The sequence below is a fragment of the Bos javanicus genome, chromosome 2 (assembly GCF_032452875.1).
Source record: "Bos javanicus breed banteng chromosome 2, ARS-OSU_banteng_1.0, whole genome shotgun sequence".
NCBI classification, from domain to species: domain Eukaryota; kingdom Metazoa; phylum Chordata; class Mammalia; order Artiodactyla; family Bovidae; genus Bos; species Bos javanicus.
In genome coordinates, this window is record NC_083869.1 from 41,646,826 (window position 1) to 41,664,722 (window position 17,897).

General features: G+C 40.3%; 1 pseudogene; it reads right to left on the reverse strand.

Moving 5' to 3' along the window:
• Positions 1-12,274: 12,274 nt before the first annotated feature.
• Positions 12,275-13,441, reverse strand: LOC133235556 (lysocardiolipin acyltransferase 1-like; annotated as a pseudogene).
• Between the last annotated feature and the right edge of the window lie 4,456 nt (positions 13,442-17,897).

The window sequence follows — 17,897 nt, forward strand, 5'->3', positions numbered from 1 at the left end:
GCTAAAGCTGAAACTCCAGTACTTTGGCCACCTCATGTGAAGAGTTGACTCATTGGAAAAGACTCTGATGCTGGGAGGGATTGTGGGCAAGAGGAGAAGGGGACGACAGAGGATGAGATGGCTGGATGGCATCACTGACTCGATGGACATGAGTCTGAGTGAACTCTGGGAGTTGGTGATGGACAGGGAGGCCTGGCGTGCTGCGATTCATGGGGTCACAAAGAGTTGGACACGACTGAGCGACTGAACTGAACTGAAGAATACAGAATGACAGTTTCTCAGTAACTAAGCTATAAACATTTCTTTCAGGACTAGCAATGAAAGTAAACAAGTCACAGTTTTTACACTAAAAGATCTGAAGAATATCAGACAGAATTTTAACTAGTATATAAAAGTGATCTTAAGTATTTTTTTCTATGTATAATAGATTTAAGGGCCTACATCTGATAGATAGAGTGTCTGATGAGCTATGGAATGAGGTTCATGACATTGTACAGGAGACAGGGATTAAGACCATCCCCATGGAAAATAAATGCAAAAAAGAAAAATGGCTGTCTGGGGAGGCCTTACAAATAGCTGTGAAAAGAAGAGAAGTGAAAAGCAAAGGAGAAAAGGAAAGATATAAACATCTGAATGCAGAGTTCCAAAGAATAGCAAGAAGAGATAAGAAAGTCTTCTTCAGCCATCATTGCAAAGAAATAGAGGAGAACAACCGAATGGGAAAGACTAGAGATCTCTTCAAGAAAATCAGAGATACCAAAGGAACATTTCATGCAAAGATGGGCTCAATAAAGGACAGAAATGGCATGGACCTAACAGAAGCAGAAGATATTAAGAAGAGATGGCAAGAATACACAGAACTGTACAAAAAGATCTTCACAACCCAGATAATCACGATGGTGTGATCACTGACCTAGAGCCAGACACCCTGGAATGTGAAGTCAAGTGGGCCTTAGAAAGCATCACTACGAACAAAGCTAGTGGAGGTGATAGAATTCCAGTTGAGCTATTTCAAATCCCGAAAGATGATGCTGTGAAAGTGCTGCACTCAATATGCCAGCAAATTTGGAAAATTCAGCAGTGGCCACAGGACTGGAAAAGGTCAGTTTTCATTCCAATCCCAAAGAAAGACAATGCCAAAGAATGCTCAAACTACTGCACAATTGCACTCATCTCACACGCTAGTAAAGTAATGCTAAAATTCTCCAAGCCAGGCTTCAACAATATGTGAACCGTGAACTTTCTGATGTTCAAGCTGGTTTTAGAAAAGGCAGAGAAACCAGAGATCAAATTGCCAACATCTGCTGGATCATGGAAAAATCAAGAGAGTTCCAGAAAAACATCTATTTCTGCTTTATTGACTATGCCAAAGCCTTTGACTGTGTGGATCACAATAAACTGTGGAAAATTCTGAAAGAGATGGGAATACCAGACCACCTGATCTGCCTCTTGAGAAATTTGTATGCAGGTCAGGAAGCAACAGTTAGAACTGGACATGGAACAACAGACTGGTTCCAAATAGGAAAAGCAGTACGTCAAAGCTGTATATTGTCACCCTGTTTATTTAATTTATATGCAGAGTACATCATGAGAAATGCTGGACTGGAAGAAACACAAGCTGGAATCAAGATTGCTAGGAGAAATATCAATAACCTCAGATATGCAGATGACACCACCCTTATGGCAGAAAGTGAAGAGAAACTAAAAATTCTCTTGATGAAGGTGAAAATGGAGAGTGAAAAAGTTGGCTTAAAGCTCAACATTCAGAAAACGAAGATCATGGCATCTGGTCCCATCACTTAATGGGAAATAGATGGGGAAACAGTGGAAACAGTGTCAGACTTTATTTTTCTGGGCTCCAAAATCACTGCAGATGGTGACTGCAGCCATGAAATTAAAAGATGCTTACTCCTTGGAAGGAAAGTTATGACCAGCCTAGATAGCATATTAAAAAGCAGAGACATTACTTTGCCAACAAAGATCCGTCTAGTCAAGGCTATGGTTTTTCCTCTGGTCATGTATGGATGTGAGAGTTGGACTGTGAAGAAGGCTGAGCGCGGAAGAATTGATGGTTTTGAACTGTGGTGTTGGAGAAGACTCTTGAGAGTCCCTTGGACTGCAAGGAGATCCAACCAGTCCATTCTGAAGGAGATCAGCCCTGGGATTTCTTTGGAGGGAATGATGCTAAAGCTGAAACTCCAGTACTTTGGCCACCTCATGCAAAGAGTTGACTCATTGGAAAAGACTCTGATGCTGGGAGGGATTGGGGGCACGAGGAGAAGGGGACAACAGAGGATGAGATGGCTGGATGGCATCACTGACTCGATGGACAAGAGTCTGAGTGAACTCTGGGAGTTGGTGATGGACAGGGAGGCCTGGCGTGCTGCGATTCATGGGGTCGCAAAGAGTCGGACATGACTGAGTTACTGATCTGATCTGATCTGATGTATAATTAAGGCAGGAACACTCTTATATTATGATGTATTTACAAATATTTTAAAATGAACATTCTATTTTTGTTAATTCAATTGATTAAACATGTATATACATTAATCATTTTTCCAATCATATATACACCCCTCTGTTGTATTAAATTCACATGGAACTTTCTGGTCACAGCACATGAAAAGGATAGGAAAGTGCATATTCTTCTTTACAATAATGGTTATCATCTTGATATCAACTCCCATTATTTCATGGTTTTTGGAAAGCCATACCCAGGGTAAGCAAAATTATAATAATAGTTTTAACTTTGAAGATAATAACTCCACAATCTGGGATTATCCTGAAAATTAAACCAATGGATTTATTCTGTTTTTTTTTTTTTTTTTTAAAGATACACGTACTAGCCAAATTAGGAATTATTACAGCACATCTCTTCCCATAATCATTACTTTCCTTTCATCTTATATTCTTGACAAGAAAAGCCATCACCTATTTAATAAGCTTTACATTATATTCTGGCTTACAAACGATTATAGTATGCTAAGACATTATTTCTTTTTCAAAAAATGAAATAATAAAAATAATAAAAGAGGTACAGTTGCATCCCTTCATGACCAGGACCTAAAAGTTACACGGATGCATACTTTCAACAGATCATTCCTTGTTTTTTTTTCCTACTACATTCTTTTTTCCTGCTAAGTTCTTTAACCAAACTTTAGTCTTTTTAATAGGAGCTTTAAAACGAGACTTTCTGTTTGGAATTTCTGGATAAATAAACTAAGGATAAGCTATACCAAAGGGCCCTCGCTTTCTAAAGCAGTGAGAGACACCAGCCCTCTCTCCACCTCGAGACAACGGGAAGGAAGGTTGAGGAACATCAGGAGGAAGAATGCCGCCTGAAACTTCCTTGTGAATATGGTCATAGAGTTACCTTTCCCTCCCTGCCCACCTGTTCAGAGAAAGGACAGATTTTCCTTTTCTGCAATCAAGTTGTCAGCGCTCAAGGGACGCCCCCTTGAAAGCCCTGCCCCTTCGGTTTCCTCTTCTCAGAAGCTCGCACTGCGCTGCGGGGAGCAAGATGGCGGCGCCACTGCAGGGCCGAGGTCAGAGCGAAGCCAACCTCCTGGGTCATTTCGAGTGCTCGGTGTGCTTAGAGATGTCCGAGAAGCCAGTGCAGTTGCCCTGCGAACGCATCTTTTGCCCTGAATTCCTGCAGGAATGTCTGAAGCCAAAGAAACCTCTCTGCCCTGTGTTGCAACGCCCTGGCACCGGAGTCCCAGCGTGGGGATGGGAGGACGGCCACGCAGCCAATGGAGAGCACGAAGACTTGCTGCCATGGCTTCTGTAAACATTTCAAGAAGCCCTTGGGGAACTTGACATGTGTCCCTTGAAGTTGGGTGGCCACACAACTTATGTATGTCTCATATGTAAACAACTAGTTCGAAGCCTAGCTGGGACTGCTCCTATAAAAAGACAACAACTCTGCAGTAAGAATGAGTCACTCGTCTACCAGGGGCGGCCAGAGGTGCTTGTTTTTCGAAAGTCCACTGTGGCCCCTGCAGAACAGAACTAGAACTGAGTTCTCTTAAAAGGAAGCCCACATGCGAGGCCGAAATGGATGGTCAACATCAACTCTAGAGAAGCCAGGAGCTGAGGGACGAGCCAGCCCGAAGGAAGTTGTCGCCTAGGAGGAGAAAGTCGACTGTGGGAGGGCACGGGTGAGTGGATCTTCTAGAAAGTCACAGCCACTCCACAAGAAAAGTGGCATTTGGTCATGTTACAGAGAACTCCAAAGACAAATTAGAACCATTAAAGTTAGAATTGGTCAACACCGTGCTTGCAGCTGTGGAGTTACAGGACAGGGAACTGGCAGGTGGAAAAGATGATTCAGATTAACAGTGAGGCAACCTTTCATTACCCTTATGTAGCTAAGGTTTGGTCTCTTTATTCCAGTACCAAATTGAATCTTGGGGGCAGACTTTTGGGTGAAGTAGAAAAGATTTGCTTGATAGCTTTGCCTTGCAAAGGGGGGCTGCTGTAGGCTAATCGTCTGGAAACTGTGTGTCCTGATCTGGAGAAGGTAGTGAGGAGTTCTATAGCAGTGGTTCAAAGAAGGCAGAGATCAGCTGGTGCGCTTTCTTCTATTTGGTTGGGGTGAGTTAAATGGGAGTCAGCATCATTAACCTTCTGGTTCCAACCAGTCTGGGGCCTGTGTGCTTGTGGATTGCACACAGTTAACTTCTCTCACCTGACAGGGGTTTCAGTAACTGCATGTGTGTTAAGTAGCTTCAGTTGTGTCTGACTCCTTGCCATCCTGTGAACCTTAACCCACCAGGCTCCTCTGACCTTTGGCTTCCTTAGGCAAGAATACTGGCGTGGGTTGCCATTTCCTTCTCCAGGGAATCTTCTGGACCCAGGGAACAAACCAGCATCTCTTAAGTCTCCTACATTGAGGCAGCTTTTTTTTTTTTTTTTTCCTAACCACTAGCACCACCTGAGAAACAGTAAGTGCAAAACAGCTCAGATATTCTTACATATATTCCTTGAGGGGGAGCCTGTACCCTGCCCTAGGGCTGCACTATTGTTTCCCGACTGTTCCTCCCTTGTCTCCCTGTCCCCTCTCTACCCTGATTAGCAACTGTTTGAATCTCCTTCTTGTAATTTTGGGGTTTCCCTTGTGGCTCAGCTGGTAAAGAATCTGCCTGCAATGAGAGAGACCTGGGTTCGATTCCTGGGTTGGGAAGATCCCCCGGAGAAGGGAAAGGCTACCCACTCCGATATTCTGGCCTAGAGAATTCTATGGTCTGTATAGTCCATGGGGTCTCAAAGAGTCAGACAGGACTGAACGACGTACACTTGCACTTTCACTTTTATAATTTAGGGAAGATCCTGAAGGCTTAATTAAGCCTATTTCCTGCTAACAAGAAAATGGGGGACAAGGAAAACTTTTGTGCCCAGGAACCCCACAGGGTCCTGCATGGTTTCACTTGCCTTGCTGGCTTCCATGCCCTCCAGGCCTGAAGTGTGAGGGGGAGGAGCAGGGTTTCAGTCAAATAACAATAGAAATTTTACTTTAATAGTTTTACACCTTGAAAAATTAATTCCTGAGACTGAAATATTTAACGCATCTAAGAGATAACATTCAGAAAAGAGAAAAAGAATTTGATAAATGCTTTTGAAAATAGTAATGGAAGAAAATAAATCCATTTTCTAATGTGCTCATACTGCATTTCCTTACATTGGTACAGTGATAAATTGGTTTTTCAGTTTACACTATTTATGTTTATGTGTATTTCGGTTTCTGTTTTATGGGGTTATCACTTTCGATCATCACCAAAAACCTGCAGATGCCAGAATAGATATCGTTGCTGTCCTGAGGTAAAGAAACTAGGTTTAAAAAATGTCAGTTGTCTTTCTCAAAGCTGAATAAGTGGTACTGGTAAAGGCAAGACTTTACATAGCACTTTCCTCTCAAATGGAATCCACCACGAAGGAGTATATTTGGGATTCATTCCATTTATTCAGTCCGTGGACTTCGCCAGGTGGCTCAGTGGTAAAGAATCCTCCTGCCAATGCAGGAGATGTGGGTTCAATCTCTGGGTTGAGAAGATCTCCTGGAGAAGAAAATGGAAACCTGTTCCAATATTCTTGCCTGGGAAATCCAATGGATAGAGGAGTCTGAGGGCTACAGTTTGTGGGGTTGCAAAAAATTGGACATGACTGAGTGAGCATGCCCATGCATTTATTCACTTACACACTGCCAACTAGCCTATTCCTCTTCATGTTTCAGTTAAAAAAAATTTTTTTAAGGTAAGTGCATTGCTGCTGGCTCAGATATCTGAGTGGAAACTTAGTTAATTGCACATATAGAACTTGTGACAAGATCTAACTGATTTTTAAAAATAGTTACGTTTTTAATTTACATAGAATAAATGGTACACATTCACGTATGCAATTTGGTATTTTGACATATGTATGCTGCTGCTGCTGCTGGTCACTTCAGTCATGTCCGACTCTGTGCTACCCCAGAGACAGCAGCCCACCAGGCTCTGCCGTCTCTGGGATTCTCCAGGCAAGAACACTGGAGTGGGTTGCTATTTCCTTCTCTAATGCATGAAAGTGAAAGGGAAGTCTCTCAGTCGTGTCCGACTCTTAGCAGTCCCATGGACTGCAGCCTACCAGACTTCTCCGTCCATGGGATTTTCCAGGCAAGAGTACTGGAGTGGGGTGCCATTATTCGAATTAAGATAAATTAACATATCAATGAATCCCAAAATTTTCTCAGCGACTGAAGCCTCCCTCCTGCCTATCCTGACCTTCTCTCCTGCCTAGTTGGGTCCTGCTAAGTTGTACCCTACTTCGGTCATGTCTGACTCTGTGCGACCCTATGGACTGTAGCCCACAAGGCTCCTCTGTCCATGGGACTCTCCAGGTAAGAATACTGGAGTGGGTTGCCATGCCCTTCTCCAGGGGATCTTCTTGACCCAGGGATAGAACTTGTGTCTCTTACTTCTACTGCATTGGCAGGCAGGTTCTTTAGCACTAGCGCCACCTTGGAAGCCCCAAACCTTCTCCCCAGGCAGCCGCTAATCTGGTTTCAGTCTTTGTAAGTTAATTTGTATTTTATATGAAAGAATTCATATGGTATATAATCTTATTTTATGCTTCCTTCTGCATGACATAATTGGGATATTCATTCACAATTATGTATTTATCAATATGTGTTGCTGAGTAATATTTCATTGTATAGATATACAGAAAATTGTTCTCCAGTTCTTCTGTTGAATGTTTGGATTTTATCTAGTTTAGGTTTTTACAAATAATGGTTCTCTGAACATTTTGCACAAATCTTTGTATAAGTATATACTTAAATTTTTCTTTAAGTACTTAGGAATGGAATGGCTAGATAAATATGGTGGGTATATTTTTTTCTAGAAACTTGCAAACTGTTTTCCAAAGTGGTTGTACTACCTTACATTGCCAATAGCAGTACATAAGAGTTTTAGTTCCTCCATCAGTTCAATTCAGTCACATTGTCGTGTCCGACCCTGCAAACCCATGAACTGCACCACCCAAGGTTTCCCTATCCATCACCAACTCCCAGAATTGTCTCAAACTCATGTCAGTTGAGTCAGTGATGCCATCCAGCCATCTCATCCTGTGTCATCCCCTTCTCCTGCCTTCAATCTTCCCCAGCATCAGGGTCTTTTCTAATGAGTCAGTTCTTCACATCAGGTGGCCAAAGTATTGGAGCTTCAGCATCAGTCCTTCCAGTGAATATTCAGGACTTGTTTCCTTTAGGATAGACTGGTTGGATCTCCTTGCAGTCCAAGGGACTCTCAAGAGTATTCTCCAACACCACAGTTCAAAAGCATCAATTCTTTGGGACTCAGCTTTCTTTATAGTCCAACTCTCACATCCATACATGACCACTGGAAAACCATAGCTTTGACCAGACTGACCTTTGTTGGGAGAGTAATGTTTCTGCTTTTTAATATGCTGTCTAGGTTTGTCATAGCTTTTCTTCCAAGGAGCAAGTGTCTTTTAATTTCATGGCTGCAGTCACCATCTGTAGTGATTTTGGAGCCCCCCCCAAAATAGTCTGTCCCTGTTTCCATTGTTTCTCCATCTATTTGCCATGAAGTGGTCGAACTGGATGCCATGATCTGAGTTTTCTGAATGTTGAGTTTTAAGCCTACTTTTTCACTCTCTTTCACTTTCATCAAGAGGCTCTTTAGTTCCTCCTCGCTTTCTGCCTTAAGGGTGGTGTCATCTACATTTCTGAGGTTAAGTTAAATAAACAGGCTGATGATATATAGCCTTGACATATTCCTTTCCCAATTTGGAACCAGTCTGTTTTTCCATATCCAATTCTAACTGTTGCTTCTTGACCTGCATACAGATTTCTTAGGAGGCAAGCAAGGTGTCTGGTATTCTGATCTCTTTAAGAATTTTCCACAGTTTATTGTGATGCATACAGTCAGAGACTTTGGCATAGTCAATAAAGCAGAAGTAGATGTTTTTCTGGAACTCTCTTGCTTTTTTTGATGATCCAACAGATGTTGGCAATTTGATCTCTGGTTCCTCTGCCTTTTCTAAAACCAACTTGAACATCTGGTAGCTCATATCCTGTTGAAGCCTGTCTTGGAGAATTTTGAGCATTACTTTACTAGTGTGTGAGATGAGTGCAATTGTGCAGTTGTTTGAACATTCTTTGGCATTGCCTTTCTTTGGGATTGGAGTGAAAACTGACCTTTTTCAGTCCTGTGGCCACTGCTGAGTTTTCCAGATTTGCTGGCATATTGAGTATAGCACTTTCACAGCATCATCATTTAGTATTTGAAATAGCTCAACTGGAATTCCATCACCTCCACTAGCTTTGTTTGTAGTGATGTTTCCTAAGGCCTGCTTGACTTCACATCCAGGATGTCTGGCTCAAGGTGAGTTCCTCCATGTCCTTGCCAAAACTTGGTAAGGCCAATCTTCTTCATTTTAATCATTCTAGTAGGTTCCTAGGGGGTATTACAGAGTGGCTTTAAAATGAATTTCTTTAATAATTGAGCTTTGCTCTCCATATATCTTCTCTGGTGAAGTATCCAAATTTTTTTGCCTATTTTGTTAGGGTTTTTGTTTTCTTATAGTGAGTTTAACAGTTCTGTATTCTGGATATAATTCCTTTATTAGATTTATAACTTGAAAATATTTTCTTCTAGTTTCTTGCTTGTCTCTTGCTTCTGTGTTTGCCATAGACCAGAGTCTTTAATTTTGGTTGAAGTAGGATTATCTTTTCTTATATGGATTTTTTTTCAGTGTCATCTAAGTACCATCTTTTTTTTTTTTAAGCTACACTTGCTTTATTTCAAAGATTTCTGAATGGTAAAGGTGTATTAATGGGATATACAGCACTGTAAACATTTCACAGTCCCTTGAGTTTATCACTGAGGTGAGATTCCAGATGTAGCCAGAGTCACAGTGGGAGGTGGGGAGAGGATCACCCCTGAGGACAAGCACAATATTCAAACTGCATTAAACTCTGTTGTTGTTTAATGGCTAAGTCGTGTCTGACTCTACAACCCCACGGACTGCAGCATGTCAGGCTTACCTGTCCTTCGCTATCTCCCAGAGCTTGCTCAAACTCATGTCCATTGAGTTGATGATGCCATGCAACTGTCTCATCCTCTTATGTCCCTTTCCCCTGCCTTCAATCTTTCCCAGCATCAGGGTCTTTTCCAGTGATTTGGTTCTTTTCATCAGGTGGCCAAAGTATTGACATTAACCTCTACTTGATACTTTGTTACTAATTTTAGATTCCAAGTCATGGGGTGCATATTTCTTTGAATTTTTTTTTGAACAAAAGAAGAAAAACTCAAATAATTATAATTATTTGTAGAAAAATATAAATAATTACAATTTTAAAGGAGCCTTATTGGAAAGAAAAAAAAAAAAAAACCACACTGAAAAAGACTTTTTTTTTCCATTTTGAAGTTACCATTTATAACTCTTAGAGCAAGTACAATGCTTATTAATTCTGGGTAGGTAAAAAGTTTGCATGTTATCTTAAAGGTGTTTTTTAACATCTTTAAATGGTAAAAAAAAAAAAAATGGGAAAAGGTAAAAAAGGTAAAAAAATGGGGGGAAAAAGAGTTCTCCCTTTTTAGACTTCAGAGGGTTAACGAGGATATGACATTAAAGTCAAACTGAAGGTAACAGCCATTAGAAGATGGAGGAAGTGTGAATGGGTTACCTTATAAACACCTGTGGATAGAACACAGGGCTTTTCTCTCTGATCCAGGACAAATGTAATGCTGATGGTTAAACCGTTTCTTGTTTCTAAATATAACTAAAAGATGTCTAAGCTAGACCTAAATTAGAAATCTCTTTTATTAAGTTAAAAAAAAAACTTAAAAATAACCACCTTAAAAACCAGTAAAGTTAAACAGCTGGATTTGGAGCAGATGTGCTTAATAACTACTTGGTAGCCCCCATCAGAATTAAAAACAGCATCGGGGGAAAAATTATATATAGGTGGGGGCATGTCACTAGGGGCGCTAATTAGTATTCTTCCAGTAAAAATGGTGTGCCAACAGAGTGCTGCCACAACCAGGACTTTCTGAAAGACTCTGCATGGTAAGTCCAGCTCACAGCAAAACCTGTGTCCTCCATAGGGTAGAAGTCATGTGTATGTGTGTTCAGTCGTGTCCCGCTCTTTGCATCCGCATGGACTATAACCTGCCAGGCTCCTCTGTCCATGGGATTCTCCAGGTAAGAATACTGGAGTGGGTTGCTGTTTCCTTTTCCAAGGAATCTTCCAGACCTAGAGATCGAACCCACGTCTCCTGCATCGCAGGTGGATTCTTTATCACTGAGACATAAGGGAAGCCGTGGGGTGGAAGTCATTGTTCAGTAAAAATGTGATGTAATTAATGAGAAGGTATTCTTGCCAAGAATACACAAAGCAAGAAACAGCATTTTAGACTGGTTCACGGTAGGAATAAGTGGACAGGTTTGCTTAAGACCTAAAGGCTTTTTTAATTGCCCCATATTTTCTGCTGCTCTGATTCGCATTCCCATTATGATTAAAAAAGAAAAGTAGTTGCAGGACTCCAGTGGAGTAGAAGCAATGCCCACAGGTTTCTTTGCCTCAGAAGGAGCTGGTGCTTTTGGTTTGCTAGATTTTCCATTGCCTAAAATGGCTGTTTGCCTAAAAATTACTATTGGTCAAAAGTGGGTTTCAATTTTACTAATGGAAGAAGTCTGGAACTAAGAGATCTCTCACTGTCATAAAAAAGGGCTCCACTTTGATTGTAAGAATAAAATTTGTCAAAGCTATAAGAATAGAATAATATAAGTTAAACCATGGGGCCTATTCTGCAAGCATGTTATTATTGCTGTTTTAATGGCAGAAATTAGACACCCAGGCATGTATAGAAAATACAGTGACCTTACTTTTTTGTGGCAGATTTTAAATATTTCAACTAAGACGCAACTGCAAAAGAGAGTTTCTGATGTCAGTACCAGAACATTCTGCTATGCTTTCCTTTAAAAAGGTAGTGGCTTGATAAATACTGTTTTTAATGCAAAAAAGCAACACCTGACAACAGGCTGTAAAGAAACTAGCACTAAGCAGGCAGAATTATGCAGAAACAAAGAACTAAACTGTATGAATTCCTAGCTTGAAAAATTCAAATTAAGGTTTCTGAGTGGAGAGCCAGTGGTTGCTCTTTGTGTCTCATCTAGGTTTTATTTTCCTAGGTTTATTTTCCTCATGACCCAGGTGGTCTTCTGACATCTAGCTCAGTGCAAGACTAGATGCAAAGATTTTATGAACAATTAAGGGCTTCCTATCAGAATTTTGTTCAGCTTAAAGACAAAGTGTTTCTCTTTTTTGGTATTAAGGCAGAATGCAAGGTTTTGAGTGGCATAGACAGGAATGTGGGGACAGTGCCAAGAGGAGTTAAGAAGAAGGGCCTTCACCTCCATGGTTAAGTGCCAGCACTTGATCTGGCCGGTGCATAGGAGCCCCAAATCTGCCTCTTGTCTGGGAGTTGTTGGGAAGTATGATTGGGCCTTTAACACAGTCTTGTATGTACCATGTCTGCTAACAGCCTGATGATTGTTTACTAATATTCTGGCTTGTATTACTTCACAGTGATTGCTCCCTGCTACAGTGTTGAAATTACATTCAGAGATGTAAAAAAAAAAAAAAAAACAAAACACTATGTATATAGCAATATTTTCCCACTAAATTAAGGGAAAATATTTGTAACAAATAACAATAGTAGTTAGAAATATTTGACATAGTTGTGCAAAAATACATCTCAGTTTACAGAGGCTTAAAACATTTCCAAAATGTCCCTAAGCTTTTACAGTGAACCTTAGAATCTTACTCATTTTTCTTTGTCACCTAAACGTGGCTGTTTGTCTAAAAAATGGTAACATGCAAGTCTGATGACCTCCAGTCCATCAAATATTCTCTCCTGCAGCACAGAGGTGATGATTATAAAATATCACTGGACAAACTGTACAAATAGATGAGCAGGTAATTGCAGGACTGAGCAGGGTCCAGTACAGTAAGAGAACAATTTGACCACAAGGACCCTGGGCTCGGACTTGCAAGCTGGAATGGCAACCTGTCTCATAAAGCTAAATGTCTTTTCTCCTCAATAGAAGGAGCACAGCTTCTCTTCTTCTCCTCCCACCATTTTTGGCACCAGAGCTGGAGGTCCTCCTTGGATGCGGGGAGGGTATCCATTGGGTATCAGTGGACGTGGAAGTGGATTTCCTTGAGAAAGTCCCTGAGAAGGAGGTGCCTCTCTGAGGAATGTTGTGAGAGTATGTCACCTTGATGTCATGGGCAGCATGCAGGTTCTTAGATGGTCTACTACAAAAGTAAAGCTGTAGTTTTTGGATATAAGACATATTCATATTTCTGAAGTCCATTCTTTTCAACAAATTTATTATTTCAAGCCATGCTATTTTCTATGAGATCAGTCCCTTCTGGGAATATGAGGAGCTGAAGTGGTTCACTGATATCACAAAAATAATCATGTCTTAAAATAACTCTTGTCATCCTCCATTTCCTCTGAATGAAGATACAGGCACCAGCCTACATGGCCCAACCAAATCCAGGGGCACATTTGAGACTGGCTTTGAGGTAAATTTTCTCTAATCTGAAATAGCTATATCTCATCAGATAATTCCACAGGAATATCCCGCCCACTCTTGCCCAGTGATTCATGATGATAAAACGTCTTTCTCCAGGAACAAATGCATTACCTATTATAAAAGTGATTATAACAGGTGATGCATTTAACAAATGCATTACCTCCAGCAATGCCACAGGTAGTGTGAGCCAGGTTGCCACAAGGCAGATCCAGCAATACCACGATGGGTTTATAAACGTCAAAGGTGAAAAAGGATCCAGCATGAAAATGCTTCCAAAAAACCTTCCCCCAAATAGAGTGACTATAAAATAAATCCCTCTCTATGACACCATGATTATTCTAAAGTGAGTCCTTGATCAGACAGATGAATTGTAAACTTCTTCCAGTCTGTGTTTTGCCCTTCAGGCTCTCTGTGGTGCCGTAGGTGATTCTTCCCTTGAAGTGGCTTTCCTCCACTGGGCTTCCTTTACACTAGACTTTGTTGACTTTGATATAACTAAGTTTTCTGTAGTAGCAGAAATCAGAAAACTAGAGGCTTCTGTTAAGGCTGGTGCTGTTATACCTTATTTGACACAACAATTCTCAAAGGGTTTAAAATTCTCCCCAAACTCAGTAACCAAGTACTCCCTACTCTATTATTTTTCCTAAATTAATAAACAATATCCCTGGGTCTGGAAGATCCCCTGGAGAAGGGCATGGCAACCCACTCCTTATTCTTGCCTGGAGAATCATGTGGACAGAGGAGCCTGGCAGGCTATAGTCCATAGGGTTGCAAAGAGTCAGACATGACTGAAGCGACTTAGCACACATGCACATCTCCATTCATATAGTTACCAAAAAACCAAAACACCTTCGTATTCTCTTTACTTGATCAGCAGGTGCTGCCCTCCTCTAACCCATTATTCTTCACATCCAGTCAATCTTCCATTGTGCCTTCAACATGTGTGACGGACTGTAAACTCTACTTCATCACAACTAATAACCTGGCTTACTCCGTCGCCATCTCTCATGCCATCTCTTGTCTGGAGCATGGAAACTGACCTTAATTGGTCTCTTCTTTACATTCTGTCTTTGACCCTGTCACCGACAAAGTCCCCTCTTCAGGATATGAAGTTGATCATGTTACTCACCTGATTAAGATCCTTCTGTAGGTCCCATTGCCTACAGGATAGAGACACTCTTTTAGCTGAGAATTCACAATCTGGCTCTAACCTTTCCTGTCTTCTCTCTCAGCAATATCTGCAAAACTCTGGTCTGACCCCGATGAGTGCTCTCTCACTCATCCTAACTTTGCAATGCTTTCTTTTTTGGCTCAAAGCCCTTTCTCCCTTTATCCCACAGACAGTTCCCTTCCTTTCTTTCACAGACCACCCCAGCAGAAGCAGCTGTTCCCTTGTATGTGTTCACCTAAGTGTCATGTTCATGTCATAAAAGAAGTCTTTGCCAAACTCAGGTAACAAATATTTTTCTTCTTTGTTTCCCTCTAGAAATTTCATTTTTTTAGTTTCCACACTTATTAAATATTTGATTAATTTTTTGGTAAACAATGTGAACTATGGATTGAAGCTCTTTCTTTTTTTTCTTCTTTGTCTTCATCTTCTTTATCATCTTCGTACAGAACTATATTTGTTGCCTCATTATTTTAAAAAATCCTTTGTCTATCGAGTTGTCTCTAAACCTTGTCAAAAATCAGTTGTCAAATATGTATGGATTTATTTCTGGATTCCCTGCTGTCTGATACCAATACCACACTCCCCAAATTACTGTCATTTAAGAATTTAAGTTTTAAATTTTAAAATTTAAGTTTTAACATCCAGTAATATTAATCCTCCAACTTTTTATTCTTTTTCAAAAATGTTTTGCCCTTTGATTTTCCTTAGAAGTATTAGAATCCACACTTCAATTTCTAAAACAAGTTTTTTTCTTGGATTTTGACTAAGATGGCATTGAATCTGTATATCTATTTGGAGGGAACTGTTAATAACATCTTAATAGTATTGAGGCTTTCAACTAGTTAAAATAAAGATCATTTTTAAAAGCTCATTTAAATTTCTCCCAGCAATATTTTGTAGATTTCAGTGTGTACACAGATCTTGCCTGTTTTTTTCAGATTTATCCTTATCTGGTTAAAAGACCACATAAAAGTGAAAACTAGTTTTCTGAGACATGAGAACTATAGGCTTTACCTTATAGTAAAAGCAAGGAGCCACACTTCAGCACACTACAGACAGTGGTATATAAAATAAGACAGTAGAGTTTTCTGAAAAATGACTGTGGTTCATGTTGATAGAATTGCAAGAGTAGGCTGGATGGGTGGTGGCAGGCTTATGATTGGAATCAGTCTTCTTAAGAATTTACAATAAAACTGTTCAAAAGCGAATAAAGTCTAGGAATCTGTTGTGCATGGACTGTTAATTTTTTTTTTTTTTTTTTTTAGTGATAACGTTAAAACTTTTAGGCTGGTCTGAAATGACTCCTCATGTCTCCTTGACACTTTCAGATAGATACACTGTTTATTTCAGTATCATAGAGTTTAACAGATGAGATGAGATAGCTACTTTATTCTATTGCTAATTAACACCAGGTCAGGTTCTGTTCAATGATAGTGAAATCCCCATGTCTGGCAACCTTTAAAAATTGAATAGCTAATAATCTGTGATGGATGGTGCAGATACTGACCTCCTGAGAGTCAAAGGCTACATGACTATACAACCTGCAGAGTCACCTTAGAGCTCTGTGTACAATTAAATAATAATAATGTTAAATGAGAATTATTTAACTTTAACAAAGGACACCCCTTGAGTTTATGTCACTATAAGTGGATTTTCTTCTATCCTTGAATCCTTCTAGACAGGGAAAATATTTGCTATTGAAATGCTTTGCAGCTAAGTCATTTGAGTGGCAGTTGACAGTTCTGAAAGGCTGTGGTCTTGGAAGCTGATGCGTCCCCTACCCATCCTGAATTCCAAATAGAGAGAGTTATTTTTAACTCCATTATCAGCGCACATGACTGTCCTTGCTGGGAAAGTGAGCCAAACTGATGTGATGTTTCTGTTGCTGAGGTGAGAGAGAGGGGCAGCCAGTTGTTCACATGGTCCTTTAAGGTAGTAGACAACACTGAGAAAAGAATCACAATCCAAATAATCATTTTAGTGAACTAATGAGGAATACCAAATGTTTATCACTGAAGCAAATGAAAAGTTTCAAGGATTTTCTAGTGTGATTATTCTACCTCAACTTAATAATTCAAGTGTTGATGGGATCATGGTGATGGTATGAAGACCAATTCCAGATGTCTTGACATTCATTTCATAGAGTGCTTTTGAAGACATGTTTAATCCTCCCGACATTTTTATCTCTCTGGAGAACCTCATTTAACTCACACATTATCCCATTCTTCATAAACCACTCAGCTACAGACTTCAAACTTCAGTTCACTCAATTCAACACTTACTGAGTTAGCACGTGCAAAGCAGTACATTAGAGCTGGAGGGGATTCCAAGAGAGAGATAACATAGTCTTTACCTTCTAGGGGATCACAGTCTAATAGGGAAGAGAGATACACACATCAGTAATTTTAAAGCAAGGGAATCTCTGATATGTGTTTCTGCTATGTTGTGGAAAGAGAGAGGAATCATGGTTGTGTGCAAAGATGTAGAAATAGTACTTTTCTTGTACCGATGACTTCTTCAACCTCTTCCTAAGTCTGTTTTTGCTCATCATGTTAAAACGAATCATCATGTCGAATACTTGCAGATGCAAGTACAATAATAATTAACTAGCACTGGCTAAGTAAGAAAAAGAAATCTTATACAAAGTAATCTGGAAGTAGGTGCTTACTTCCAGTACAGTCACACAGTATCATTAAGAACTTGGACTCTCTATTTACCTCTCCACTCTACCATCTTCAGTAGTGAGTACAGTCACACAGTATCATTAAGAACTTGGACTCTTTATTTACCTCTATGCTCTACCATCTTCAGTAGTGAGTTTTCATCATTTAGCTTGATGCTTCCTGGTTGCAGGAGGGCTGCTTCAGCTCTAAGTGTCACTTGCTGTGCAGTTCACCTAAAGTGAGAAGAAAAGATTTCTCTTATATCAGGGAGAAAAGTCCTGCTCAGGAGAAACCCCGGACAATTTCTCTTATTGAAATTGTCTTAACATATAACTCTTATATGTTATTTGCGAGCACTAGGTCGTGTTTACTCCTTAGCAAAGGGGTAACTCTTAGCTTACTTATCTTTGATCAGTCATATTGCATTTCCTGAATCTGTGGTTGGGTGAGAGAGTTTTGCTTTCCCTGAGAATGTTAATGGTTGGGTGAGAGTTCTGCTTTCCCTGAGAATGTTACTTCACAAACACAGCTGAGAATATAGAAACCAAAAAGAGGAGGGAAGGAGAGTTAGTTACCAACAGCATCTGCAAGAACACATCCATTTATCTGAGCACTCAGAGCTTATATTACTGGAAGGGAGATCCCTTCTAGGACCCAAGAGTGAGCTCTTGTCTAACACTCAGCAATGTCTGAGGAGACACACTTACTGACAAAGCAAAAGACTTTATTGGGAAGGGATGCCCAGATGGAGAGCAGTGGGGTAAGGGAACCCAGGAGGACTGCTCTGCCATGTGGCATTTAGTCTCAGGTTTTATGGTGATGGATTAGTTTCCAGGTTGTCTCTGGCTACTCATCTTACTTTTGCCATATTTGGGTCCTTCCTGGTGTCATGCGCATGACTTAGCCAAGATGGATTCCAATGGAAAGGTTTCTGGGAGGTTGTCAGGATATAT